The sequence below is a fragment of the Zophobas morio genome, unplaced genomic scaffold (assembly GCF_036711695.1).
Source record: "Zophobas morio isolate AGI-343-1 ecotype UQ-CSIRO unplaced genomic scaffold, CSIRO_AGI_Zmor_V1 ptg000041l, whole genome shotgun sequence".
NCBI lineage: Eukaryota > Metazoa > Arthropoda > Insecta > Coleoptera > Tenebrionidae > Zophobas > Zophobas morio.
Genome location: NW_026972146.1, coordinates 4,527,628 through 4,540,187, shown reverse-complemented (window position 1 = coordinate 4,540,187; position 12,560 = coordinate 4,527,628). Strand labels below are relative to the sequence as shown.

The following is a 12,560-nucleotide window of genomic DNA, read 5'->3' as shown; positions in this document are numbered from 1 at the left end:
ATGAATCTCCAGTGAAGTTAATCATCGATTCAAACTATCCATGAGCACGAAATGATAATTGTCTATAACGGAAACAATTTGAATTTTTATGGTCCACCTACAGAAAGTGCACTGAACTGACACACGCGGAAAAACATGGCATGTATTGTTTCACTCGTGCATTTTGCACCCCATAATGAAACTACAAATTTATGCAAAATTGTCGCTACTAATAATCGTCGAATGACAACATCCGACATCTATATTTTTGCTTATAAATCTTCGTGTTCATTTACGCCCATTTTATGTGGGTTGGTTGGCAAGCTTGGCTTGCTGAACCTCCGGCTGTGTGAGCGTGCCTTTAGCTTTACCAGAGAACATAGAGAAGCGTCATTGTTTAAATTAAATGACGGTTGAGGACTCCTCGACTTATGTTGGCGACAGTGTTTGTTTCTAACTAGGAATAAAATTAACTAGAAAAAAATGTCATAATATTTTTAACGATGTGTTTTACTTTCGACAAATTGACACTAGATTTACCAGTATATTACAAACTGTTCTGTCTCAGTTTTTCGAAATTTTAGTTTGCGGACTTTTCAGTTTACTCCTATTTATTTTTCAATTTTTGGATTTTACAATTTCTCAATTTTTCAATTTCTCGGTTTTCAGTTTTTCTCTTCGATTTTACGATTTTTAAATATTTCGATTTTTCAATTAATTGATTTTTCATGTTTTTTGGTTTTTCAATTTTTCTATTTTTTCAGGCTTCGATATTTCGACTTCACTTTTTGATTTTTCGATTTCTCAATTTTTCGATTCTTTAAGTCCTCAGTTTTTGGATATTTCAGTTTCGGGATTTTTTCGATTCTTAGACTTTTCGATTTTTGATTCCTGGATTTTTCGATGTGTCGATTATTTTACTTTTTCAATTTTTCGATTTTTAAATTTTAGATTTTTTAATTTTTAAAATTTTAGATTTTTCGAATTCTCGATATTTCACTTCAGTTCTTCGATGTTTGAATTTTTCAAGTTTTCGAATTTTTCAAATGTTTCGATTTCTTAATCTTTTGATTTTTCGACTTCCCGGTTTTGGATTTGCTGTTTTTCAATTGTCATTTGAAAAACACCTATTGTTTGCTTATAAAAGATTCTGTAGGAAAAAGTTAGACTTAGCCCCACCCACCCACCCGTTCTCTCATTTTGTCCTCAGAAATAAGAAATAAAAGTTATAGCAGATAAGCAGTATAACAAAATAATTAAGTAAAACTTGCTAAAATAAGACTGAACAATGTTGACAGTAGTCACTGGAATGAAGAAAGGGTGGGTGGGCGGGGCTATTGCTTGTTCATTAAAGATTCTGTGGGAAACGGTTAAACTTAGCCCCGCCCACCCACCCGTTCACTCATTTTGTCTTAAGAAATAAGAAATAATTGTTATAGCAGATAAGCAGTATAACAAAACAATTAGGTAAAACTTGCTAAAATAAGACTGAACAATGTTGACAGTAGTCACTGGAATGAAGAAGGGGTGGGTGGGCGGGGCTATTGCTTACTTATAAAAGATTATGTGGGAAAAGGTTAAACATAGCCCCGCCCATCCACCCGTTCTCTCATTTTGTCTTCAGAAATAAGAAATAAATTTTATAGGAGGTAAGTAGTACAAGAAAATAATTAAGTAGAACTTGTTAAAATAGGACTGAACAATATTAAGAGTGGTCACCGGAAAAATGAGGGGGTGGGCGGGCGGGGCTATTGCTTGTTCATAAAAGATTCTGTGGGAAAAAATTAAAGTTAGCCCCGCCCACCCACCCGTTCTCTCATTTTGTCTTCAGAAATAAGAAATAAATGTTATAGCAGATAAGTGCTATAACAAAATAATTAACTAGAACTTGCTAAAATAGGACTGAACAATATTAGGAGTGGTCACTGGAATGAAGAAGGGGTGGGTGGGCGGGGCTACTGCTTGCTCATAAAACGAGAAAAAATTGGTCGAAAGTTGTTTCAACAGAACTTCCCTTGCAGTGATAAATTACTAGTTAAAACTCGATGTTTTGATTTTCCCATTTCTTGACCTTCGAGTGTTTCGATTTTCCTGTCCTTCAGTTCTTTAATTTTTTGATTTTTCAGTTTTTTGATCTTTTAAGGTTTCTATTTTTCGACTTCACTCTTTTGATTTTTGGATTTTTCAGTTTTAGGATTTTTCAATATTTCAATTTTTCGGCTTTTCTATTTTTCAATTTCTGGATTTTTAAATTTTAGATTTTTCAATCTGTTGATATTTTAATTTTTCAACATTTCTTAATCTTCCAATTTTTCTATTTTTGTATTCAAAAAGCTGAAAAATCGACAACTGAAAAACCGAAAAATTAAAAATCTAAAAACTCGAAAAAAAATGGAAAATCGCAAAGTCGAAAAATCGAGAAATTTAAAAATCGAAAGAAAACTCAATGAATCGAAAAACTAGACTGAAGAAAAAACAAATCGAATCGAAAAATTGGAACATTGTAAAATGAAAACCTTGAAAACTCTGAAAACTGGAAATCAAAATCTTGAAAAATTGATGAAACGAATAATTAAAGAATCAAAAAATTAAAAATTGAGAAACCTAAAAATCGAAAAAGTGCGAAATTAAAAAAAAACAAAATGTATTGTTAAGTCAAAATGTTGAAAATTATACAAGTCGGAAAATCAGATAACTGGAAATCCAACAATTGCAAGCTTGAAAAATGACAATTTTGATGATTCCATAATTTTTCGATTGTACAATTTTTCGATTCTTGAATTTTCTCTGGATTTTTAAATTTCGCGATTTTTGGTTTTTAAATATTTCAATTTTTCGTTTCTTCGATTTTGCATTTTTTGTTTTTTCAGATTTTTTAGTTTTTAGATTTTCAGTTTTTCGATTTTTCAACTTTTTCATTAAAAAAATTCAAAAAATGTAATATTGAAAAATCCAAAATGAAGAGACGAAAAAGTGTAAAATGAAAATCTTGCAAAAACTCAAAATTGGAAATCAACCTTGAAAAATTGAAGAAACGAAATTTCAAACATCGAAACATAAAAAATTGAGAAACTTAAAAATCGAAAAGGCGCGAAATCAAAATGCTGAAAATGATAGAAATCGGAAAATCGGATATCTGGAAATCCAACAATTGCAAACTTGAAAAATTAAGATTTTGACGGTTCCATCATTTTTCAAATGTACAATTTTTTGATTTTCCAATTTTTCGTTCGATTTGTTTTTTTTTCTGTCCAATTTTTCGATTCTTAAGTTTTCTTTGGATTTTTAAATTTCCCGATTTTTGGTTTTTCATTGCAGGTTTGTTGGTTTTCAATTTTTCGTTTCTTCGAATTTGCGATTTTCTATTTTTCGATTTCACTTTTTTGATTTTTCGATTTTTCAATTTTTAGATATTTCAGGTTTAAGATATTTCAATATTTCGATTCTTCAGCTTTTCTATTTTTGACTTCTGAATTTTTCGATGTGTCTACCTTTTTACTTTTTCGATTTTTCAATTTTTGGATTTTTAAATTTTAGATTTTTCAATCTTTTGATGTTTTAATTTTTCAATATTTCTTAATCTTCCGATTTTTCTAATTTTTTATTCAAAAAGCTGAAAAATCGAAAACTGAAAAACCGAAAAATTAAAAATCTAAAATCTAAAAAATCTAAATAGAATAGAATAGAATAGAATATTTTATTGATGCTTGTAACATATAGTTTTTGCATAAGTCAGACTATGAACATGTAAAAAATACAAATAATAAAACTAAATATAACAACTAAAATCATACTTGTTGCACAGGTATTCCTCAAAGTTATAAAATGCCTTCTCTATTAAAAATTTCTTTAATATATTTTTAAAAGTTTTAAACGACAAACACTGCACATTCTTAGGCAATTTATTGAAAAATTTAATTCCATAATAGTCGACACCAGTTTGTGATTTACACAAACGTATCTTTTTGAGACATAGGTCGGAATTGTGTCTTGTATTGTAAGAGTGTATGTTCGAACTAACATTATAATTTGAAATATTATATTTTACATATATTAAGCATTCATAAATATATAATGCTGGCAATGTTAGAATACTTAATCTAACAAACTGGTGTCGACAGTCTTCTCTATATCCGAGACCTGCAATTACCCTGATCGCTCTACGTTGTATTTTAAAAATTCTATTTCGAATGCACGAATGACCCCAAACCAATAATCCATACGAAATATGCGTGTGGCATAAGAAGAAGAAACGACAAATCGAAAAAAGTGGAAAATCGCAAAGTCGAAAAATCGAAAGAAAATTCAATGAATCGAAAAACTAGACTGAAGAAAAAAAACAAATCGAATCGAAAAATTGGAACATTGTAAAATGAAAACCTTGAAAACTCTGAAAACTGGAAATCAAAATCTTGAAAAATTGATGAAACGAAAAATTAAAGAATCAAAAAATTAAAAATTGAGAAACCTAAAAATCGAAAAAGTGCGAAATTAAAAAAAACAAAATGTATTGTTAAGTCAAAATGTTGAAAATTATACAAGTCGGAAAATCAGATAACTGGAAATCCAACAATTGCAAGCTTGAAAAATTACAATTTTGATGATTCCATAATTTTTCGATTGTACAATTTTTCGATTCTTGAATTTTCTCTGGATTTTTAAATTTCGCGATTTTTGGTTTTTAAATATTTCAATTTTTCGTTTCTTCGATTTTTCGATTTTCCATTTTTTGTTTTTTCAGATTTTTTAGTTTTTAGATTTTCAGTTTTTCGATTTTTCAACTTTTTCATTAAAAAAATTCAAAAAATGTAATATTGAAAAATCCAAAATGAAGAGACGAAAAAGTGTAAAATGAAAATCTTGCAAAAACTCAAAATTGGAAATCAACCTTGAAAAATTGAAGAAACGAAATTTCAAACATCGAAACATTAAAAATTGAGAAACTTAAAAATCGAAAAGGTGCGAAATCAAAATGCTGAAAATGATAGAAATCGGAAAATCGGATATCTGGAAATCCAACAATTGCAAACTTGAAAAATTAAGATTTTGACGCTTCCATAATTTTTCAAATGTACAATTTTTTGATTTTCCAATTTTTCGTTCGATTTGTTTTTTTCTGTCCAATTTTTCGATTCTTAAGTTTTCTTTGGATTTTTAAATTTCCCGATTTTTGGTTTTTCATTGCAGGTTTGTTGGTGTTCAATTTTTCGTTTCTTCGAATTTGCGATTTTCTATTTTTCGATTTCACCTTTTTGATTTTCCGATTTTTCAATTTTTAGATATTTCAGGTTTAGGATTTTTCAATATTTCAATTCTTCTGCTTTTTTATTTTTGACTTCTGGATTTTTCGATGTGTCTACCTTTTTACTTTTTCGATTATTCAATTTTTGGATTTTTAAATTTTAGATTTTTCAATGTTTTGATATTTTAATTTTTCAATATTTCTTAATTTATAAATTGTTCAATTTTTAACTTTTCGATTTTGGCCTATTTCGGTATCTCAATTGTCCAACTTTTCGACCCCACGATTTCTTGGTCTTTTGATTTTTCAATTTTACATTTTTTCGATTTTACGATTATCAGATTTCTCGATTTTTCGAATTTTCGATTGTTCTAATTTTTCTTTTTTTTTTCTCACTGTTAATATCATGCAGTGTATCGAAAACAACCACAAAAATTGTCACTAAAATCACCCGTAAGCATATTTTGGTCACACAAAGAATCGCTTATTCCCGTGTTACTTGTGCGTCGAGCGGCCAGCTCGGCTTGCCGAATCCGCAACCGTGTAAGCGCGCCTTTAAACCCCAAATCCTCTGTCCCTCCTAACCTATCGACTCAAGACACCTCGTGTCACGTTACGTCTCTCCACTCCGCATTTACATAACACCACCAATGACGTGTTGCGAGAATCTGGGAGCCTTTGGCGAGGGAGTGACTTTCCAAAGTGAAAGTGCATCGGCATCGTTCACGCGGAAATGGTTTCACGGCCGACCGTTGCTGTGAAGCCGCCTTTATTTACGGTCGCTTGTTCGCCTAAGTAACGTATATTAAGCGTTTTTGGGTTTTGTAACGCACACGCCCCAACATCTGGCGCGGACTGTGCGTGTATGCGTTACGCCGGAAATCAAGTGTCGGACTTCCGGCGACCGTTCCTCGACTAACGACTGACAAAGACCCACGCTCGGATGCGCCGCGTGCGTCCAGATAAAGCCCGTCGGAGAACGAAAAAGACGTTGACATTTACGCAACCGGCACTCGATTAGTCGTGGTGGAAAAAACTGACTTTGGTTGATCTAAGGGGAGACATCTTGGAAGATGGCGGCTAAAAAACAGCCAGAGTGTTAATGAAGATAATTTTTTAAATTTATGGTTTCACGAGGTGAGCAGCTGCATACAAATCTGGTTTAAGGAGCCATCACACGATTCGTGGTCCGCAACCGTGTGAAGTAATGAATTTAATTTCACAGGGAGACACTTTCTTTTTTTTTTCCTGAATTTTAATTAAATTTTATTATTTTTAAACGAACCAATAGAACTAGAACCATAATGTGAACTTGGCCTACAAACACTGACAGAAAAAATTTGTCGAAAGTTATTTCTACAGAACACAAATACCTAAAAACAGTTACAATGTGATAATTGATTATTATTAGGTTTTTACTAAGAAAAAAGAAATATAAGAATGTGAGTAAAATTCACCCAGCAGCGAGGGTTAGACTGCTTGGAATAAAGCGGACAAGGATCAAAATTTATAAAAACAAATTAACAAAGACCTTATTATTTAAATAAATTGTACTACTAACAAATATTTAATGACTTTTCTAAAAATATGTTACTCGGTTACTTAAGGCTGTTGCTAGGCTGAAGTGACAAGATTTTACGGCTTGCTGTGATCTTTTTAAAACAAACTGTTGCTTTATTCTACATTATTTTTCCAAGACGTTTGATAATTTCGAACGACGATGGATTTGGGGAGAAAATACTAAAGGACTATATTTTATTAGAAAACAATTTGGTCGTAAAGCATAATTAGGAATAATTTAAAATAATGAAGTAAGCAATGCTGATCCTAATGGAAATTTAGTCGACGTTAATTCTCGTCGATTTCAGCGTAGCAACAATCTTAACTCGTTTGTAGAATCAAGAATGGTGTGCTCTGTAAATCAAGTTTTAGTGTTCATTTTTAAATAGTTTTTTAATCTGTTGTGTTTTTGTATAATGGTGCAGTCGGGTCAAGGATTACCCACACAACAAAAATTATTTTTACCCAGACAAGGACCACTGGAAGTGAAAACGATTTGTCAAATTCGGAAAAAATAATTTGAGTTAGCTTCCAAAGCATGCCGACATTATCATCGTCATTAAGAGATACGAATCGAAAAACATCCTGGACTATCCCTTACGACAAACATGGGGTTTCTGATAACTTTTTGGACTGTAGATAGTCCAACAATAAATATTATTCATGCCACATTAATACATGAGATGGTCGTGAAGTATCTATAACCGTTACGGAAAATTCCACCAAATTCCCATAAAAGTGGACAAAAATGTTCACCGGTCGTTACTACCATGAAAGAACATACATAAACTTACATAACGAACATTAAAATCGTAAAAATCCAGCACGGTTTATTATCACCACAACGGCTACAAATTTCGCCAGCACAGCACAAAATTTTTCACTCGTCTTTCTAGAAGTCTTCCTCTTCCGGCGCTTTTGGTGCGTTGACCAAGCGTTATCGCGCGAGATAAGGATGCAGCAATAAAAATACGAACAATTCGTTGATTGGGCCTATTAATAAACTAGTGTTTGCTTGTTGCGCTTTATAAATACCGCTTTGTTTTGCTTGTGTCGTCTTTAATTTATTGCGGCGGCGAACGCATGCCAGGAAATTTGCACCCAACCTAACCTGACCCAATGTCAGCGACGGCACTAATTTAACCCAATCCGATCACTGAACTCGTCCTCTATCAATTTCACCATCTTCGTTTTACCTATCGATCCAGACGGAGCGCAAGAGCAAAAAATCTTCACTTTCTACACCTCCATTTGAGCGTTGCGAGATGGTCGAGCCGCCAGATGCACACACTATATAGGTATATTGTTTCCGTTAATGTTACGCAACCGCGCGGCATAACTCTCGAGTGAAAGTACATCTACCTTGGTTCGTGCCGTTGCATAAACGCGACGTCGACTACGCCGACACCGAGGCATTTCTCTAATATTAGGCCCCCTCTATCGGCCAGAGCTGAGCCCCATCGGCGAAGAGGTTCAGGCGCGGCAGCCAGGCCGGTGGCCTTGATCGCTTTCGGATACCGTGCAATATCGCCGCTGATCAGCGGACCGCTGCGGCCTACTTCGATGTTGGGCAACAAGAATGACACCGCAAGACCCACCCCGTTACGAGGTGCATTTTTCAGAACGCTACTAAAGACGCACTTACACGTCGGAAATAAGTAAACGACGAATCGCGGATAGTGGAAATCGCGCGATAAAGCGAGCAAACATTTTCATCTTATCTGGAACGGTTACCGACAATTGTGAACACCCATCTCGATCTCGAAAGGTCGCATGATTGATATTTAGTCGCCTTTTCCGCACTAATGACAAAAAGAGCGGGACGTCCAAGGTTGTGTGAACGTGGCTTAACAGACGTGTTTTTACACGATAAACGGTCGGACTTTTTACCTGAGATCGGTCATACGATTTCGGGATGTCGGCGGAGAGAGAATATTAATGACCTCGGTAGGTACGGACTTACTTTAGTAGAGTGTCGCCTTATTTGGAGGCGGCGGTTGCGACAACTGCGACTTTTCAGAACAATACTGTTGATATTACCACGTGGTTGCAGCTGCTCGAGATGGAGTCCGAGTATTTATTCCGTTCGGGTTCGGAGAAATCGTGTTTTTACTTTCTTTTTGCGAAAAAACTAGCTGGAGCCGATAAACACACACAAAAAGCCGATAAAGGTCGTTATACACTTGACGGATGTAGGTGGAATTTTCTTCAAGAGTGAGCTTTTTTCAAATCATTGCATTAGCAATGCTAAACAAAAATTGTTGCTGTTGTCATTCTAGACGGTGTTCTGCAATCGCCGAAAATAAATTCGAGGCAAGACGACTACTTGTAAACGGTCCACCAAGAGCGAATTATGTAAATTTTTCATTCTCGAAATATAGCGAAACCTGTCTGCAAGACGACTCTTTTTGACAAATTTATGACCAAAATTACACTGTTTTAAACCCACGTACATTTGAAATAATATATATTCTTTATACCAACCGATTGCTTATATAATAATCGATTTACATGGCAACAGAATTTTTCACACTCTTGTAAAGACTTGATGTAGTAACTCTATCGTACAATTTGTTGCTTATATAGGTACCAGTGACATGACACCTTGCAAAATATATGTTTGAAAACAAAATGATGTATGGATTGTCTGATCACCTATGACAGGAGAACAATGTCCCTTTTATTTTTGGTCTCAATAACATTTGGTGGTTGAAATTTATTTATTTACAGCTTATATTGTTATAAATCGTTCCATGGATCGACTTTGTGGGCAACACCATTACGGTCACTTTCATCTTTAAATTTGTAAACTTGAAAACAGTTGGATTTTTTCAGTTTACTCCTATTTATTACTCAATTTTTGGATTTCACAATTTCCCAATTTTTCAATTTCTCGGTTTTCAGTTTTTCTCTTCAATTTTACGATTTTTAAATATTTCCAGTTTTCAATTTTTGACTTTTATAAACCCCTTATTTGTCGATTTTTCAACTGATTGATTTTTCAGGTTTTTTGGTTTTTCAATTTTTCAATTTTTTCAGGTTTCGATTTTTCAACTTCACTTTTTTGATTTTTCGATTTCTCAATTTTTCAATTTTTTAATTTCTCAGATTTTGGATATTTCAGTTTTGGGGTTTTTCGTTATTTCGATTCTTCGACTTTTCGATTTTTGACTCCTGGATTTTTCGATGTGTCGATTATTTTACTTTTTCAATTTTTCGATTTTTTAATTTTAGATTTTTTAATTTTTAAAATTTTAGATTTTTCGAATTCTCGATATTTCACTTCAGTTCTTCGATATTTGAATTTTTCAAGTTTTCAAATTTTTCAAATATTTCGATTTCTTAATCTTTTGATTTTTCGACTTCCCGCTATTGCTTGTTTATAAAAGATTCTGTAGGAAAAAGTTAAACTTAGCCCCGCCCACCCACCCGTTCTCTCATTTTGTCTTAAGAAATAAGAAATAATTGTTATAGCAGATAAGCAGTATAACAAAATAATTAAGTAAAACTTGCTAAAACAAGACTGAACAATGTTGAGAGTAGTCACTGGAATGAAGAAGGGGTGGGTGGGCGGGGCTATTGTTTGCTTATAAAAGATTCTGTAGGAAAGAGTTAAACATAGCCCCGCCCACCCACCCGTTCTCTCATTTTGTCCTCAAAAATAAGAAATAAATGTTATAGCAGATAAGCAGTATAACAAAATAATTAAGTAAAACTTGCTAAAATAAGACTGAACAATGTTGAGAGTAGTCACTGGAATGAAGAAGGGGTGGGTGGGCGGGGCTATTGCGTGTTCATAAAAGATTCTATGGGAAATGGTTAAACTTACCCCCGCCCACCCACCCGTTCTCTCATTTTGTCTTCAGAAATAAGAAATAAATTTTATAAGAGATAAGTAGTACAAGAAAATAATTGAGTAGAACTTGCTTAAATAGGACTGAACAATGTTGAGAGTAGTCACTGGAATGAAGGAGGGGTGGGTGGGCGGGGCTATTGCTTGCTTATAAAGATGATGTGGGAAAAGGTTAAACATAGCCCCGCCCACCCACCCGTTCTCTCATTTTGTCCTCAGAAATAAGCAATATTTGTTATAGCAGATAAGCAGTATAACAGAACAATTAAGTAAAACTTGCTAAAATAAGACTGAATAATGTTGAGAGTAGTCACTGGAATGAAGAAGGGGTGGGTGGGCGGGGCTATTGCTTGTTCATAAAAGATTCTGTGGGAAACGGTTAAACTTAGCCCCGCCCACCCACCCGTTCTCTCATTTTGTCTTCAGAAATAAGAAATAAATTTTATAGGGGATAAGTAGTACAAGAAAATAATTAAGTAAAACTTGCTAAAATAGGACTGAACAATGTTGAGAGTAGTCACTGGAATGAAGAAGGGGGTGGGTGGGCGGGGCTATTGCTTGATCATAAAAGATTCTGTGGGAAACGGTTAAACTTAGCCCCGCCCACCCACCCGTTCTCTCATTTTGTCTTCAGAAATAAGAAATAAACTTTATAAGGGATAAGTAGTACAAGAAAATAATTAAGTAGAACTTGCTAAAATAGGCCTGAACAATGTTGAGAGTAGTCACTGGAATGAAGAAGGGGTGGGTGGGCGGGGCTATTGCTTGTTCATAAAAGATTCTGTGGGAAACGGTTAAACTTAGCCCCGCCCACCCACCCGTTCTCTCATTTTGTCCTCAGAAATAAGAAATAAATTTTATAGGGGATAAGTAGTACAAGAAAATAATTAAGTAAAACTTGCTAAAATAGGACTGAACAATGTTGAAAGTAGTCACTGGAATGAAGAAGGGGTGGGTGGGCGGGGCTATTGCTTGATCATAAAAGATTCTGTGGGAAACGGTTAAACTTAGCCCCGCCCACCCACCCGTTCTCTCATTTTGTCCTCAGAAATAAGAAATAAATTTTATAGGGGATAAGTAGTACAAGAAAATAATTAAGTAGAACTTGCTAAAATAGGACTGAACAATATTAGGAGTGGTCACTGGAATGAAGAAGGGGTGGGTGGGCGGGGCTACTGCTTGCTCATAAAACTAGAAAAAATTGGTCGTAAGTTGTTTCAACAGAACTTCCCTTGCAGTGATAAATCGCAAGTAAAAACTCGTTACATTTAGTATATTTTAGGAAGAATTTATTCGGCAAAATTTTGAGATGACGTCATAAATTTTTTGGAGGGGAATAAACAGATATATTTTGATTAACACGTTAACACACCAACAGTAAAAACGTCTCCAAGATTTTCAAGGATTTAGTTGTGCAATTTTTGATTTATTAAATAAAATAATTCATTAATTTGTTTGAGTCACGCTGTATCAGCAAATCCAAAAAATTTGAATGGAATGATAAACCACTAGTGTAGACTCATCATATTTTGGATATTTGACTTTCATAAATTATCAATTTTTTTATTTTCCCATTTATTGACCTTCGAGTGTTTCGATTTTCCTGTTCTTCAGTTCTTTAATTTTTTGATTTTTCAGGTTTTTGATTTTTCAATTTTTCGGTTTTTATTATATTTCAGTTTTAGGATTTTTCAATATTTTAATTCTTCGGCTTTCCTATTTTTGACTTCTGGATTTTTCGATGTGTCTACCTTTTTACTTTTTCGATTTTTCAATTTTTGGATTTTTCAATTTTAGATTTTTCAATCTTTTGATATTCTAATTTTTCAATATTTCTTAATCTTTCGATTTGTTAATTTGTCATTCCCGATTTATCAACTTTTAACTTTTTGTTTGTCGATTTTTCTATTTTTCGATTTTTCGACT

General features: G+C 33.6%; 1 protein-coding gene across 4 annotated transcripts in view; it reads right to left on the bottom strand.

The window, feature by feature from the left end:
- LOC135141018 (brain tumor protein) overlaps positions 1-12,560 on the bottom strand; it is a 110,508-nt gene that overhangs the window by 34,269 nt on the left and 63,679 nt on the right. The window contains exon 1 of one of the 4 annotated variants that reach the window (XM_064071807.1): positions 7,978-8,159. The exons of the other annotated variants lie outside the window; for them this stretch is intronic. The gene's annotated coding sequence lies outside the window, so the exon portion shown is untranslated. Of the gene's footprint in view, positions 1-7,977; positions 8,160-12,560 lie in introns of those variants that run through there. 4 annotated transcript variants of the gene reach the window in all.